Source organism: Hakea prostrata, unplaced genomic scaffold (genome assembly GCF_041222555.1).
Source record: "Hakea prostrata isolate BN-2017 unplaced genomic scaffold, UWA_Hpros_2 contig_13, whole genome shotgun sequence".
Lineage (NCBI taxonomy): Eukaryota > Viridiplantae > Streptophyta > Magnoliopsida > Proteales > Proteaceae > Hakea > Hakea prostrata.
The window spans coordinates 55755-70122 of record NW_028291132.1 but is presented as its reverse complement, the minus strand read 5'-3'; positions in this window follow the sequence as shown (position 1 = coordinate 70122).

Sequence of the window (14368 nt, the reverse complement as noted above, 5' to 3'; positions counted from 1 at the left end):
TTTTATTCAAATTCAGCCGTGCTTCATATCTCATGTAAACTCTATAAAAGGAGATCATATTCCATCAAAGGAGAACATGTCTTAGAGCTTAGTAGAAGCATTCTTTCTTCTCGCTTCAGTTTATTTATGTTTTCTCTAGTTTTCTTTGCTTGCATTAGTGAGATTTAAATTTTTAGATTCAATGTTTAGGTTTAATCTTTTTATGTAATGCAATTCAAGTTCAAGCTTCAAGTTCAAGATTCAATTTTTTTAGATTCGTTTTTCTCTGGGTCTAGCAATTGCAGATTTAGATCATTCTAGATCTAGATCTGGTTGTTAGGGTTGGTTGAGATTCGAATCGTTTGTTCAATTCGCAAGTAAGTAACATTCTTTATTAATCTTCTCTCCTCCCTCCATTCCCCGCTTCTATCTACCCCCTCTATATTCTTAATTTAGGATTTACGTTCAGCATTATTTATTAGTTCTACATCAAACCCCTATTCTTGTTGGATTTGACTTGTTGTGGTTCCGTATTACCGCCTATTCATTCATAATCTCGGACCACATAACCGGAGCAAGCCTACAGTCGTGCCTCTGCTTCTGATGACGGGTGGTGTTGCATCTGCATTTTCCTGTCTTTTATTTATGCATTGATTGTGTTTAATTTATTGTTCGTTTCAATTCGATTGCATTAGATATATAGATTAGGATCGTTTAGTTTAGTTAATTAGTTAACAAAAAAAAAAATTGAATCATTCCACTCTCGCATTACTATTAAGAAGTTCAAATTCTAATCTCCCCGAGTGGCATTTCTCCGGCATATCCCGACCCGTTAGCTACACGATACTGTGCGCTTGCGGTTACTTTTAAAATTCAAAAACAGTACTGCGAACTCTTTTCAACTTTCTGACTTTCATTTTTCTTTGTAGTTCCTCCAAGAATGAATCCAGACAGCCTTCGGGTGAGGGATGCCAAGGCTGCTGTGATGAGCAGAGCAACAAGTGTCCTCGAGCCTTGATTGCGAACACGGGTAGCCTCTGTGCCTCCTCCAGACCCTTCTTAAAAGGGTATCAGGAACCTGAAGCCAGTGGTGAAGGCTTCGGGGAGAGGGAAAAAGCCAATGGTGGAAGAGGTTGAAATCCCCTCTCCCGTCCGAACCAAAAGGAAGCACGACTCAGTCGATGCTTCCGCCTAGAAGAAATCCAAGAAGAACAAAGATTCTGAGGAGATCTTAGTCCCTCAATGGTTGCTGACACGGACAGACCTGGCAACGCAGGATCCCAAAAAGGATGCTGAGTGGAGCTCTCTCAGCCTTATGCCTGCCGACCGTTAGGCCTTTGAGACCCTGCAAGATGACGTTCTCGTTCATCTTTCCACAAGGTATTATTTTTCTTGAGCTTTTACTACTTGCTTTGTAATCTCTCCTGGGATTTCTGATAATCTCACTGTCTTTCTAGGAATGCTGTGTTGAGCTTTTATCAACACATGGAGGCATTGAGTCGAGTTGGTCGTAGCGGCTCCTTGCTGAAAACTTGTGAAGAGAATCTGGCGAAGGCCAATTCTGAGGTGGACCAACTGTAGAAAGCAGCCGAAGAGTTGAAGGAGAAACATGATGAGGAGATGAGTTCTTTAAGGAAAGAACATGCTTGTCAACCATTCGTGTTGTTGCCGCCGAACGTGAGGCTAAGAAACAGAAAAACACTGCTACCGCGTTCGGTGAGAGTCTCAAGCTTAAAGCCCTGGAGAACGAACGTCTGTCTAAGATGGCAGTTCCCAGCAAGCCCAAACATCTTACACAAGGTCTTCGGAGGGACTGCATTCGGAAGTATCTGAACAGCGTCCCCTTCATTGATCTATTGGGTTCCTTCAACCTTCAAGCCTATCGAGACGGGTAGAATGATGTCTGGAGAAAGATCCTTGAATCTAATCCTTCTTTCGACACAACTCCCTTTCGGGAGGTGTGTCACAAGGAAATCTTCAAGAAGCTGAAGCTGCCTTTCCCTAATTGGGTTTTGGAAGAGGAGGACCCCATTCCAGCGGACTCAAATGTCGAGAATTATCTTGCTGATTCGCCGCCTATTCCCGAAGAACCTCAAAAGCCTGCTTTGGATAAAGATTCTTTGGCTGACAATGAGGAAGAACAATAGGAAACCATCACTATATTTTTATTTTTTAAAATTTTTTTGTAAGGGTTGGCCCCCTACAGTCTTCTACAATGAAATAGAAATCTGTCTTCTTTTTCCCGAACACTTCCAATGATTGCCATAATACTTCCTCATATCATACTCAGGGAATTGTCTATTCCCTCTCACAAGAGATATTTAAGAATAATATAAGAATGATATAAGTTATCACATAGATTAACTTGTACCTTAATTGAAGACAATGCTCGGGACATCAGGGAAATGCGTTTGGGAGAGATGCGTTTGGTCAATTTGATTCTTCCGAACCTTTTGTGACACCTGAACTTTATCTCCCAACCACTCTTCCTTTATGACGAAGCTCAAACGTTTCCTTATATTCGTATACCAATTGCTCTTCCCAAGGAATTGGAAATACCCTATTATTTAATATTGGTGCAACACTTGGTATTTGGCAGTATCCTCATATCAGTGCGATTGTTCCATGTGGAAACCTAGTCCAGCCTTCAAGCTTCAAATTTTAAGCGCCGTTATCTCCTGACCGTTGATCCTGCATTTTTAGGAATTCGAAACGTCTCTTCCATCCTGCCCCTTGATTAACTTGGGCTTTCAACAGTCGCATCTCTCCTTGAGGCTATTTAAGTTCCTCAAGAGTGCTTCATCCTTATCTCGCTAGTTGCAAGTTATTTCTGTCTAATAGATTTGCAAAGTAATATCTTCTCTTCCTTTGCTGTCTCTGTAATCTTGTCCTCCAACAATATCTTCGATCAGAACCTGAACAAGTAAGTCTTCTGCTCTTTCATTCAGTTTTGTCACGAACTTCTTCTTCTCCCTGAGTAATCTCCATAGTATTCATACTTGAGGTTTACTTATTATGGAAGTTCCCTGATTGGTGTTCATAACTTTATCTATTTGACAGAAATCTAGGGTTTTCCCTTTTCTGCTATAAGTTGGTGGATTCTCATACTGATGCTGCTTTTCTTTTATTTGCAGTGCCTCCAAGAATTAACTTGGACTTTATTAGGGCGAAATCTTGCAAGAAGACTACCCCAGTGCCAACGGAAGTTGCTCCCTCTGAGGTGATTGCTGCTAGTGAATCTTCTAAACGTGGGGAGATAGCTGTTGGTGAATCTTTAGATCGATTCCCACTTGCCTCTGCTGATGCTTCCCCCACGCTTCCTCTGCCAAGAGAGACCATTCGGTCTTCTAAGGAGGATGTGGCTCCCTCCATCGTCGCTTGCACTGTTGACACCCCTGCTAGCACTATGCTGGAGTCTTCTTCCATGATGAAGACCCTTCGGGCATCTGAGGAAGATGTGGTCCCCGCTGGTGCCGCTCGTATTTCCAACTCTAGTCCTTGTTTGGCATCCTCCTCCACTCCTTCCGTGGAGCCAGAGGATTTTGCCACTAGGAAGCGCCCTCGATTGGCCGATGACGTGTTCCATCCTTCTTGGTCGCTGAAGAGTTCTAATTTGGTGACAGGCGATTTTGAAAAGGCACTAGAATGGTGCATTGCTGTTCAAATGCCTGCTGAGAGCAGAGCCCTCTCCACGATCCCAGACAGGGATTTTATGAAATCACCGGTGATATAAGTTTTTCTTCATTATCTTTCATTCTGAAGATTTTTCTTTTGCTCTTGACTAACTCTGAGGTTGTTGCACGTGTGACATCCAGCCCAAACCTAGCCAGGACACCCTAATTGTTTTGGGTGAAGAAAGACTCGTTTATGTTAGACCTTAAAGTTGGACCTTGATTTCAGTGTTATTATCTTTGAAAGCCTTAAGAAGTCATGCCAGACCTTTCCTTTAGGGTAGACCTGTAATATCTGGCGTTATCCTAACCTTGACCCGGCCCAGAATCTATTATGTTTGTAGGTCCAAAGACCCGTGGGGGAAAAAGAGACTTGTGGACCCTTTTGGTTGATGATTTGGTGTCAGAGCCCAAGCCCATGGACATTGACGATGATGCCCCTCACTTGAGAGCATTGTCAGTGTTAGTTTTGAATCTGCGCACCGAAGAGGGGTGAATTAGTTGAAATACCTAATGAACTCCTGTACTCAATCGAACTAGTTGAATATATTTGGAGGGCTATACAGGGTCAAATTGAGTGAGGTTTTCTCCTACAAGTCAATCAAGTAGTCTAGTTTCAGGAAATATATTTAACTATTTCTGGATTCTCTGCTGAAACCTGTTTACTGTTTTGGTCGATGCTCTTTGGTTGATGCCATCAACCAAGGACCATCGACCAAAGTTACCCAAATTCGAGAAAAGATGCTTTTTGGATATTCCTTCATCTATTTAAGTTAAACCTCGAACCTAGAACCATATTTCACTCATTTCAACATCTGAGAACGTGGGAAAGCTCCTCTTAGGCTCCTCCTTGGCTTGGGTGATGATCTTCTACAAGAATCATTGTCTCTCTTCTCCAACTATCATCTTCCAAGGTATGATTCTCTCTCTTGTGTTCTATTCTACTCACTTCTCTTCTTCTTTTTACTGATGAGACCATGGTCAAGGTGCTGCAACCTTGCAAACACCTTGCCATGAATGTCTCTTCCCATTTATACTTGTTTTTCCTCATTCTTGCTATGCCTCACTTGCATCTTGATCCTTACATATGCATTACCATGATTCCTTGTTTAACAACTTGATTTCTTATACTAAACTGAGATGTGGAGTATGATTAGTCTAATCTCTGGCTTGCAAATGATTGTAATCATGTTCCTAACCTATCCCCCAACTAATTCTCTAGCTTCCCTTTCAATTTCATCAATTTCTCATGAATGCTAGGATTCTTGTCTTTAGAACATAGGACCTCAATTTGGGGGTTTTCATTTGGACCATTGGATTGTGATAATACTTTCTAGGTAGTGTTCTTACATTGTTATTAATCATCCCTCCAAGTTTCGGATCTATCCGAGCCCCGGAAGACCAATTTCGGATCAAAATCCCCAAAACCCACTATTCTGTCTCGAAGACATTTTGGTTGATCCTCTTTGGTCGATGGCATCGACCAAAGACCATCGACCAAAGTTGTTGCTGACAGCAACCTTGCTCCGTTTTGATCCGTTCGACCTCTGATTTTCCCGATTTCTTTTCTAACCTTTCATTTATATTTGTCTAGGGTCTTATTACCATCTTTGGATCATTCTTTTGAGATTGTTGGATTATCATCATCGCGACTTAAGGTAAGGACGGTTGTTACCATAACTACATAGATTATGTGATTCTTGCTTCTATATTAGAGACTTAGTAGATTTACCTTTTTATCGTATTTCCTACAGTATATGACTGTTATAAGTACTTCAAGTATAGTAGTGCCATGTTTACATATTCTTTTGTTATCATGATTATGTATTCTTAATAAATTCATATGTAATTGATCATGTTATGGTATGTATCTTTCTATATGATGAAATGTCATTTATGTATGATATGATGGAATTGAGAATGTGATTGATTAGGTATGATTTGGGATTGGGGAATGTCCTATTGACATTTCTGTCCTTGGACATCGGAGGGAATAGTATGGGATGTTCTCCGAAGATGCCCATCAACACTTTTTCGAATTATTGGATGACATATATAGGACTTGTCTAGATGTATGGCTAGGATGTCCTGTCATATCAGACCCGAATCGGAAGGGCGTTGAGACCGAACGACCTGTGGTAGTGTATGGTTTGATGGGCGCTCAAGGTCGGTAACCAATCCGGTAGGGGACATAAACCATGCTACGGATACCCGAAAGGGGCCATTTATTGGTAGGGTTGCAAATAGCTAGACTTGGGCTCACGGGCGCTCAAGACCGGTAACCAATCCGTGAGAGGACGTGAGAGCGTTTACTATTTGTGGATGACCAATAGGGTTGATGAGTCTGTAATCTGGGATTACGCTGACTCTAGTGTGAAGGATACTGGAAAGGATCTCCAGGGGCTAGGAATGGACATATCTGGATCTGACTTGATACGACTGAGTAGATGACTTGCATTGGGCTAAGCTTTACTGTGACATGCGCCAATACTTATACCAAACGGTGATGTGAGAGAGAGGTGACCGATTCCCCAACCATGGTTTTGATGAGGACTTTACCCAATTACCCCGGTAGACCCAAGATATCATGTATGATTGAGGGGGAGTGACAGAAGACCCAAAGAAGTATGGTGCTATGACTTAAAGCATGTCTACCATAGAGACTAGCATACATAGAGTTAGAATCATAATTGCATCATGTGTTTCATATCATATTGCATCATGCTATGTTTTGTATCATATATCTATGTTATTGTGGAATAACCTGCCTTGCTGAGTTCTTTTGAACTCACTCCTTTTTACAACATTTTGTTAGACTCTACTGCAAGTACTACTACTGTTGACTATGATGGTCAACACTATGAGGACTAAGTTGATGACTCTTAGACTACTGATTATGGTGACTACATTGGTGAAGACTAGTAGTCTGAGATTGGGACTTATCTGGAGCAGTTCGGCCTTTGCACTTGTGTGCTAGTGTTGGGATATCATCCCATTTTCTTTTTAACCTTTTAGTTAATTTGTTGAGACCGTAGTTTAGTCTATTCCCTTGTCATGTTGGGAACCGGTTGTAACCCTTAATTTTAGTCGATCTACCTTCCGCTATTATTATAGGACGGGTTTTCCCCTCCTTTTCTCACTTTGACTATTTGTCCTATTTGTATCATTTCCGCACTCTGATATTATTTGTGAAACTTTCTGAGATCTTTTCTAGACTTTTATTATTAAATTATTTGAATACAAGGAATTATTCTTGCTTTTGATTATATTATTGTGCTAAGTGATTATGACCGTTCCTAAACTTGATCGGCGGGACTGTGAATTCACTCCCGGGTAATCCAGATAGGGTACCCCCTTGGTGATTTAGGGCGGGATGTGACAGCAGGAGTCTCACTAGTAACTTCCACAATCAAGTGGAAGCACCCTTTAGACTTAGTAGATTGAGTGATGAAGTTTCTAGGCTTCAGGAAGAATCCAAAGCCAAAGATGCCGAGGTTGCTCGTCTTGGAAACCAAGCTTGGGAGATTGCCCGCGAGAAGAATTCCAAGAACGAGCATCTTCGTTTGGATTTGGATGATCCTAGGGAGAAGATCCGGCAGCTGGAGCGGGAAGAAGGAAAGCTTTCAGCAGGGGCGAAAGTGTAAAATCCAGCTTTTACCTAACCTTGACCCGACCCGGAAATTGTTGTGTTTGTAGGTCCGAAGACCTGAAGTGGTGGTAGGAGGGACTTATGGACCCTACTAGTTGATGACGTGGTGTCGAAACTCCAGTCTATGGACATTGATGATGTTTCTCCTTCCTTGAGCACATTATCAGTGTTAAGTTAGAATCTGCACATTGATGAAGAATGAGACATTTGAGATATCAAACAGACTCCTGTGCAAAATCCGAAGGTATTCCCCAAAAATAGACTTCTTGAGTGAACTATAGGAGAAAACCCCATGCAATTTGACCTTGTATAGCCCTCCAAGTCCACACCTAAAGTTGCTGAACTATCCTGAAAAATTCTGCAGAAACATGTATTGGTCGATACCATCGACCCAATGTATCGACCAACAGTGTTGCTGAACCCAGGTTTAAAGATTCTCTGGAATATTCTTCATTCTATTTAATCATTCCTCGAGGCTAGAGCCCTATTCCAATGATTGCAACTCCTGAGAACGTGGAAAAGCCTCTCAAGAACTCCTCCTTGGTAATGGTGAAGCATCTTCCCCATTAATCATTGTCAACTACTCACTTCCACTCTCTTGCTCTACTCTCAAGGTATGACTCTCTCTCCTAGTAACTTTCTCACTCATCTTTACTCTTATTTTACTGTTGGGACCATGGCCAAGGTGCTACAACCTTGCAAACACCTTGCCATAAGTCTTCTTTACCTATTACATTAATGTTTTCCCCAATCTTGCTATGATTCACTTACCTCTTGATCATTAACTATGCATTTCCATGATTTGTTACTCACCAACTTGCTTTATTTACCAAACTGAGATAAAGCCTATGATTAACCTAATCTATACCTTGCATATGATCTCAATATTGCTCCTAAGTGATTCCCTACCTAACCCATTATGTTTTCCCCCAATTTGCATTAAGCAATAACCAATGCCATGATTTCCAACTCTTGAACTTGATATGCCAATTTGGGGATTTCTAAATGGACCATTGGATTATGTTAATTCCTTGATAATTAGTGTCCCTATATTGTAGTTGAACTGTTCCCCAAGTTTCGTATCGATCCGACACCCGAAAGACCAGATCTGGACCAAAACCCAAAAACCCAGCTTGCTGTCCGAAACTCTTTGGGTCGATGCTTGTTGGTCGATGCCATCGACCCAATGTATCAACCAACACAGTTGCTGTCAGCCATTTTTGCCTAGTTTTGATTCGTTCGATCTCCGATTATTCTAATTTCTTCTCTAATCCTTCATATATGTTTGTTTAGGGTTTTAAGACTAATTGGGCCACTTGATTGGGATCTTGGACAATCTTCTTCTCCAACTTAAGGTAAGAATAGTTATCGCTATAATTACATTAATTACATAGGATGTGAAATTTTGACTTGGTGTTCCTGACCTAGTGAACATAGTCTCTATTTCATATTCTTATCATGTTAGACTTGTTACATATGTCTTTGAACAGTAGCTTTGTGTTTACATTAGTTTTGCTTCAATGTCTTATTATGATTATCAATTTCAATATATGATAAATTATGTCAATGTCATGAACAGAATGTTTACTATGATGTTATATTTTGTGAATTGATATGATGAACTTGGGCATGTGATTGCTTAGATATAACTTCGGATTGAGGAGTACCCTACTGGTACTTCTGTCCTTGGACATCGGAGGGAATAGTATGAGATGTTCTCCGGAGATGTCCACCGACGCTTTCCTGGGTTATTGGATGACATACATAGGACTTGTCTAGTGGTGTTTGGCTAGGATGTCCTTATCATATCAGACCCGATTCAGAAGGGCATTGAGATCGAATGACCCGTGGTAGTAGTGTGGATTTGTGGGCGCTCAATACCCGTAACCACTCCGTGAGAGGACATAAATTGCATTGCGGATACCGGAAAGGGGCCATTTGTTGGTAGGGTTGCAAATGGCTAGACTTGGGCTCACGGGCACTCAAGACCGGTGAAATGATCCTTGAGAGGACGTGAGAGCTTCCCGTCTACCATTTGTGGATGACCAATAGGGTTGATGAGTTCGGTGAGTAATATTTGTCACTCTAGTGTGAAGGATACCGGAAAGGATCCCAAGAGGGGAGGAATGGACGTATCTGGAACTGACATGATATGATTAAGTAGATGAGTTGCATTGGGCTAGGCTATACCTTGACATGCGCCAATACTTAGACCAAATGGTGATGTGAGAGAGCGGTGACCGAAACCCCAACCATGGATTTGTCCTAGAGGGATGCAGGACCCAATTCCCCCTGGTGATGAGTGACTGAGACTACCTAAAGAAGTATGGTGCTACGGCTTAAAGCATGTCTACCATAGATGACCAGCATACTTAGAGTAGAAACATATTGCATCATATGTCTCATATCATCTGCACTATTTCATTATTGTTATCATGTGGCTTATGTGTTGTTGAATAACTACCTTGCTGAGTTCTTTTGAACTCATTCCTTTTTGTTGCAATATGTTTCTAGACTACTCTACAAGGTGATTACTCGATGGCATGTTCCCCGAGGCGGACCCGGATACCCCATACCACTATCCGGAGGCTAACTACAATGCAGACTTTGGTTACGGTACCGAAGAAGATCCTTCGGCGTATCAGGGTTAGCCCTTGGATAGTTTGGGAGTAGCCATGTTGGATCTCTATGGTCTTCACTTTTGAAGATAACTTATTTATTGTGGAGGGAGACTTATGCGTAGTTGCCCACCCCCATTCTTTTGTATCAGTTAAACTTGGAAGAATTGTAATAACTTTTAATTTATCTTCGTAACTTGAGAATTGTAATTATCTAGTTTTGACCTCACTTTCCGCTTGATTGAAGGAATGGATTCCGCCCACTACCTTCTTGTTTTATCTTTCAGCACTCTGATTTTCCTTGGTATCTCATTTCCGAATTCTATTATTATCGATTGTTTAGTTTAATATTGATTGTTCATGATTGTGTTATTGTCGATGTGGATGGTTTGGTCCCTGGACTATGGGTCTTCGGGGATGTGGATCACATCCCGGGTATGCCAGATAGGGTACTGGCTGGGTGGATGTGACAGAAAGGGTCTGAAGCTGTGTCAACGTCCCAAAGGCAAGTTGTTACCCTTTTTCCCGAGTCCCTTTCAACTGATGTTCACAGAGCTTGCATCTTCAAATGTTTGCACAGTAAGCCTTTTGTTGACATGCTGAATGCTTATAACTTGTAGGCATACCGGGATGGTGAGAATGAGGTATGGGAATCGATATTAAGGAGAAATCCTTATTTCAAGATGACTCCCCACTGCACCAATTGTCATCCTGAAGTGTTTGCAAAACTAGGACTTCCTCTTCCTGCCTGGGCCAAAGATACAATGGATTTTCCACCTCCAGATCCGGATATAATGCATCATCTTGACGACTCTCCTCCCTATCATCCTCTAAAAGGATTCAGCTATGAAGAGCTTGCCGTGAATGCAGATTTGATCAAAGATCAGACTTCTTCCGGAAAAGCTGGATAAAGAGTATGGAATTGCGGAGGATTTTGTACTTGCAGAATGCTTTGCAATCCCCAAGGGAGATAAACAAATGATAACATATGTTTTCCCGACTTTGTTCTTCTTCTTGAATTTGTGTTGCTTCTTGACTCTGTGTTGCTTCTGACAAAGCTACTTTGATCTCCGATGATGACTTTCCTTTTTGACCGAACGAAGATTGTATCTCAACACTTGTTATCTCATATGTATACTTGATGTAAGGGTTGGCCCCTTCTGGTCGTTTAAAGGAATAAAGAATTAACTTCATCTTTGAACTTTGTTAGTCACTTGAGTCATTGTTGTAGTAGGTCTTAGTTGTTTCAAAACAATGCCTTTACTTAGAGATTTCCGTAGAAATTCAATAAGTTTGAGAAGGAACTCACTCGGGTTTTAAACCGATGCCTTGTAGAAGGTCCCACACGGGTTTAAACCGATGCCTTTACTTAAGAATTTCCGGAGAAATTCAATAAGTTTGAGAAGGAACTCACTCGGGTTTTAAACCGATGCCTTGTAGAAGGTCCCACACGGGTTTTAAACCGATGCCTTTACTTAAGAATTTCCGGAGAATTCAATAAGTTTGAGAAGGAACTCACTCGGGTTTTAAACCGATGCCTTGTAGAAGGTCCCACACGGGTTTTAAACCGATGCCTTTACTTAAGAATTTCCGGAGAAATTCAATAAGTTTGAGAAGGAACTCACTCGGGTTTTAAACCGATGCCTTGTAGGAGGTCCCACATGGGTTTTAAATCGATGCCTTTACTTAAGAATTTCCGGAGAAATTCAATAAGTTTGAGAAGGAACTCACTCGGGTTTTAAATCGATGCCTTGTAGAAGGTCCCACACGGGTTTTAAACCGATGCCTTTTGATTTTGTCGCTGGATCTGATCTTGAGTGTTGAGTGATGTGATGCCCCCAATCAAAAGACAGTATGTTGAAAACTAAGAATTGTATTGATTGAGTTGAATTTTGTTACATCACAAATGAAAATGAGAATCTCTTCACGGATAATATTTCTTCAAATGCCTGGCATTCCACGAACGATCCAGCTCTTTCTGAGTTGTCATGTTCTTTAGCTTATAAGCTCCCGAACCGACCGGTTTAATAACCATATATGGACCTTCCTATGAAGGGTCCAATTTCCTTTGATGGCGCGGATCTGAAGCTAAGGTATTTCTCAATACCAAGTCTCCTGCTATGTATCGACGATTCCTTACTCGGGAATTATAATGTGACGCTATCCTTCGTTGATAATGTTGAGTTCACGCTATTGCTTTTGTATGAACTTCATCCAACAAGTCAAGGCTATCTAGCAGTCCTTGTTCGTTCGCTTTTTCTTCGAACTCTCTTTCCCGTAGTGTTCCAGCCATTACTTCGACAGGTGCCAATGCTTTAGATCCGTAAGCCAACTTAAAAGGAGTTTACCCTGTGGGTGTTCGAACCGTAGTTCGGTAAGCCCACAGTACATTGTGCAATTCTTCGACCCACAAGGCTTTATCAGCTTCGGGTTTTCTCTTTATTCCCTCAAGTAACGTTCGGTTTGTAACCTCTACTTGGCCATTGCTTTGGGGGTATGCCACTGATGACATACGATGCTCGATCAAGTAAGTCCCACAAAATTGTTCAAATTGTGGGTTACCAAATTGAGTGCCATGATCCGTCACGATTATTTTTGGCATCCCGAACCGATATATGATTGACTCGAGCATGAACTTCTCCACCTTTCTTTCAGTGATGGCTGCCAGGGCACTTGCCTCGACCCATTTGGTGACGTAGTCAATTGCTACTATAAGATATTCTCTTCCACCAGAGGCCTAGGTGAATTTCCCCATGATGTCGATTCCCCACATCGCAAAAGGGATGGGGTCCAAAATCGAAGTCAAGGTTTCAGCTTGGCGTTAAGATACTGTAGCATGGATTTTGGCAATTTCTACACCGACGAACATATTCCATAATAGTTTGTTGGAGCTTAGGCCAATATAACCCGAGCCTCAAAATTTTGTGTGCTAGGGCCTGACCGCCCATGTGAGCACCATAAATTCCTTCATGTACCTCGGCTAGGGCTGATTCCAATCCTTCGGGACCCAAGCATCTCAACAGGGGTCCAGAGTAAGATCTTCTGTATAGCCTTCCATTCTGCATTACGAATCGTGTGGACTGCACCTTGATTAATCTTGCTTCTTTTGTATCTTCTGGTAGTTTATCATCTCTCAGATATTCTACGATCGGATCCATCCAGCAACGCTGTGAAACCCAACCCTAACCTAACCCTGACCTTGACCCGGTAACCCGGTTGTTTTTAGGTCCGAAGACCCGGAGTAAAGAAAGAAGCCAACTATGGGCCATCTCAGTAGAAGACATGGTGTTTGACTCTGAACCCATGGATGTTGTTGATGGAGTTCCATACTTGGATGTTTGTGTATATTTCGAAAGGAAGCTGCAGTTGTCTGAAGATGAGATTAGTTGAAGGACTTGGAGTATTATCTGACTTGGTTTGAAGGTATTTCTTCACACTTGACTTGTTACTTGATGCGTATGCAAAAGCCCATAAGGTTTAAAGCCCATTTGATCCTCCAAATCCCTGATTATTCCTTATTATCATGCGCCATGGTCGACTGACTGGTCGAGTGGGCTACTCGACCAAGCACTCGACCAAAGGAAGGTGAAATCCGAGAAATTGTAATTTTAGGGTTTTTCACTCTTATTTAAACCCTACTTCGTATTTCTTTGTTACGGCTGCCTCCTAAACACTTTGTGAACATGAGAACACCTCTCCGAAACTCTCTCTGGTGATTTCGAAGATTCCTCTGCAGATCTGAAACCTCTCTTCTCTATTCTTACAATTCAAGGTTAGTATCTCTTCTGAATTATTAATTCTCTTTTCTTGATCTTGTTCTTGATTGAGATCAGGAAGTTGATGCTGCATCCTTGCAACCATCCCTTCGTGATCTCCTTCGTTTCTTTGAGATCTATGATCATCATCATGATCTCAACCCTAGCCGAAGATTTTCTTGAAACCCTAACCCTTGCTTGAGTTCCGAAACTCTTGTTAACCTCCCATGCGAGGGAAACCTCATGGGTAATCTTTCTAGTAACCTAAATTAGTTTTCCTATGATTTTCTTATTGCCTTTGGCCAATTATTTAATTTTCTTTCATTCTGTGATCTCAACGTTTTTATGGGAACCATAAGGTTGAAACCCTAAATTCTTGGGTTAAATCAAGAACCCAAATTTTCCCCATGACTTGATGTTTTTATCTTACTATATGATCCTAATATACCTTTGGAAGTTCCCCTTCGAATTTCAGATCATTCCGACTTCAAACGAAGAAGCTATGGCCAAAGCAGTCTGTACAATTCCGTGATCGACTTGCTTGGTCGATCGCTTGGTCGATCGGGCCATCTACCAAGCACTCGACCAAAGGAGTCAGTAGCTTCGTTTTTCGCCCGATTTGATTCGTTTGCTCTCTGATCTTTTAGGCATCTTCCCTAATGTTGTATCTATGATTGTTAGGAGTCTATTTGCTAA